The sequence below is a fragment of the Otolemur garnettii genome, unplaced genomic scaffold (genome assembly GCF_000181295.1).
Source record: "Otolemur garnettii isolate 467f Iridium unplaced genomic scaffold, OtoGar3 scaffold00093, whole genome shotgun sequence".
In the NCBI taxonomy this organism is placed as follows: Eukaryota; Metazoa; Chordata; class Mammalia; order Primates; family Galagidae; genus Otolemur; species Otolemur garnettii.
Window position 1 is genome coordinate 6276612 of NW_003852488.1, and position 3821 is coordinate 6280432.

Sequence of the window (3821 nt, forward strand, 5' to 3'; positions counted from 1 at the left end):
AAAAAAAAAAATCAATCTGATAAAGAAAAATAGGAAAAAGAGGCAAAGGAAAGAGAAACCACAAAATAAGATGGTGATGGTTGAAATAATTACAAAACATACAAAAACCAATTAAGCTATTAAAAGACAGAGTGTTAATACTACACATTAGATTTAATGAAAAAAATTCCAGCTATATGTTACTTATGAGCAAAGATGAAAAGGCTAAAGTCAAATCTGAAAATCAATAATGATGTTTCTAATACCATCGTTTCTAGATCTAGTGCTATTGGCTTCAATTTGTTCAGCATAGTTGCAAATGATCAGGCTTCAGAGAATTTTCACAGCCAAATTTTGCATGGCTGGTTTCCTCATTTAGGTTTTTGTTTAAATGTCAGCTCCTTTTCTTGACAATCTAATATAAATAAGGTATTTTTCTTAACCACCTAATCTAAATAAAATCCCGTTATCCTCTATTATGTATCCTATTAATTTCCTTCACAGCATATTTAATTACAGATTATGTCTTAAAATTCCACTTCTTACAATATCTTATTTAAGGTTTTACTGTAATGAAATCTAGGGAATTTCTTCTTAATATTTAAGATGAGACTGAAACCCTATTATTAAGGATTTGGAGATTGGATATAGAATTTAAAAGAGTAAAGAGTTATACAGTGTTATCTGTCATGGGTTCTCAGGGAACGGAGTGGTCTATGTTACAGAGTGTTGAATGAGTGAAAGAACCTGAATGCTAATTCTAGACATTACTAATCAACTTCTGTCTTTCACTGTAAATAACAGCTTCTGGTCTTATGCTTTTTTGTTTGTTTGTTTTGGTACCCTTTCCTTTCCCCCCTTTTAATAATTTTGTGCCTTTCCTCAGAGCATACTAGTTTTAAGCTATCCTTTTATCATTTGCTGTAGCATTTAACACAAATATAATTCCCTCAAAGACTGAAAACAATGGGAGGATGTGGCACTCAAAGAAGCTAACCTACTAGGTACTGTAGAAATAATTAGTAAAGATTTGAGAATATAAAAAACCATTAGGCCGGGCACAGTGGCTCATGCCTGTAATCCCCTAGCACTCTGGGAGGCGAGGTGGGTGAACTGACTGAACTTCGTCTCTAAAAACAGCTGGGCATTGTGGCGGGTGCCTATAGTCCCAGCTACTTGGGAGGCTGAGGCAAAACAATTGCTTGAGCCCAGGAGTTTAAGGTTGCTATGAGCTGTGACACCATTGCACTCTACTGAGGGTGACATAGTGAGACTCTGTCTCAAAAATTAAAAAAAGAAAGAAAAAAAAAAAGAAATGAGATAATGAGCTCAATAAATGGAGTTTCCTCTTCTAGTCTGACCTCTTTTAGACTCAATGCTATTCAACAGAACCATATGAGAAAAACTATAAAAGTATAAAAATACTTTGCAATGTGCCTCAGTGCAACAGGTCAGTCATAATCTGAAGAAATACTCTACAAAGTGCACCATCCAATATGGTGGCCATGTGGCTGAGCACTTGTTATGTGGCTAGGGTTACTGAGAAATTTAATATTTAATTTTAATTAATTAGCCACTTGGGGCTACCATATTGGATAGCACAACATAAACCATGAAAGCATGTTTCCTTGAGACTTCAAATTCTTATGGGACCCAGGGTATACTATAAAGAAAAAAAACAAAACTGTATGTTTCTCTACAAGTTTATCCCAGACTATACTTTCTAAGTTTTGCAGCCAAATACATCTAATTTATCAGATTTATCAGTGTGAACCAAGCCAATTTACCTAAAATACCTAAACGTGAGACTTCCCATATGTAGTACAACAGGAATACTTACTAACTGCTCTGAGGAACTGTGAAGATGACTGACAGATGGATGTGATACAGTAAATGCTCAACAGATCTGGTTTCCTTTGTCCTCTCGTATTTATTGTTTCTCACATGACCAAACTATTCTCACATGCTGGCCAAGTGCCTGACCTATTACTCATTTTATATTGACAGAAGTAATTAATATCAACTATTTGCCAAAAATGTGTTTATGTTACTAAATGATATATTGTTAATATTTAATTTTTAAGAGTCTGAACTTTAAAAATGTATTACTGAAAAGTGAAGCTTGTTCAACATTAAGGAAAAAATCTCATAAACCAATCTTTAATCCTAAAACCATTGCTGTGACATGGAAATAGATATTGGCTAGGCATACAAACTAAAGATTACTCTGCTACAAAACTGCTTAATTTATTTAAGAATTAAAATAAAAATTAAAAGCAATACTGAACTTATCCCTGTTTTCTGCTTCATGGCCAGAAATCTGTCTTTAAAAATTTTGAAAAATATTATTGCATTTTCTATTAATGTGAAACATCAACATAATCTAAGCCCAAAAGATGATTGGCTATCTCAAAGGTTCCTTCCAATAACAAAATCTTCCATATATCTGTTAGGTTGTTGAGCAACACCTAGAATAAAATACTAGACTGTTCATCAGAATCTGGGAGCTGGTGGAAGTTAACTTACAACCGACTTTTCCACTGTTATTTGAGGAGCTCCTCCCCACCTTCATGCCACAAAAAGCAATCTACATTATACCCATGACTCTTAATTTTTAATTTCTATTCTACAACAAACAGTTGCCACTGGAGGCTGCCAAACTATCTGTGACTGTCTCTCCTAGGTATTTTCAGATCGTGCCAAAGCAGTAATGTGTTAGGACTAATACGCTTCTTTGTACCAATACTTTATTTGTTTCACTGTTGATTTAGACAGAGGATATGAAGGCAGATCTTTTAATTTGGGGAAGCATTATACTAAAAATTTAGGCTGACTATTGAGCCCAGGAGTTCAAGACAAGCCTGGGTACTGACTCCACTTAAAAAAAATGAAAAAATAAATAAAAACTAAAAATTTAAATCTGTACACAATTTCTAATCACTTAACATTTTAATACTAATGAAGAAAAACTTTTAAGTACAAAATATTGTGTAAATCCTTGATCTAAAAAAATTTATTTAATTCTGTCTGTACTTTGGTCCTATTCTCTTATCCCACATGCTCTTTAGCAAACAAAAAGTATTAACCATGTCAATTGATATAAGTAGGTAGTTATCTGGTATTTATATTTATATAACTAGAAGCAAAGATCTTTTAAGCTATCTATGACTTGGTAGGATTGAAGGTATACACACAGAAATACAGCCAAGAAATAAATAATTCAGAACCAAAAATCTCCAATTTCTTATCTCTATTCCAATTAACAAACAACAAACCAAAGCACTTCTAAGATAACTTTCAGCCACCAAGCACTGACATCAGAAGTATATATTTTCAAGTGTCTATAAATCTCATGTAATAACGCATTAAATTAGGGAGGAAACCAGCCTATTTCTAGACTGCCAACCCTCTGAACTTTTAAGGCTTGGATGTACTCCTTCCAGTAACAGATCACTTTAAGTCTCTACTTTTATTATTTATTCTTAGTGTAGTCACTTTGTTTTAAAGCTTAGTATTAATCACTGCATAACCAGGATGTCCAATATTACTCAATTTTATCGCATACTAACAGGTTCCATGAGTGTGAAGTTTATTAGCATAATACAAAATGTATGCTATACTGTTAAAGAAAGGCTACTAAATCAACTACCCTGCATAAACATTGCTCTGAAAACAAAGTTATGAATTTATCGCTCTCCTAAGTTTTCTCTCAGTTCTGCTAAGAACACATTATCAATGTGTAACTGAATACTCGGTGTCCTACTATTCTACAAGCAAAAAAATCCCCGGAAAAACAAACAAACAAACAAACAAAATTAGAAGAAAAAAAGAAGAAACCACAC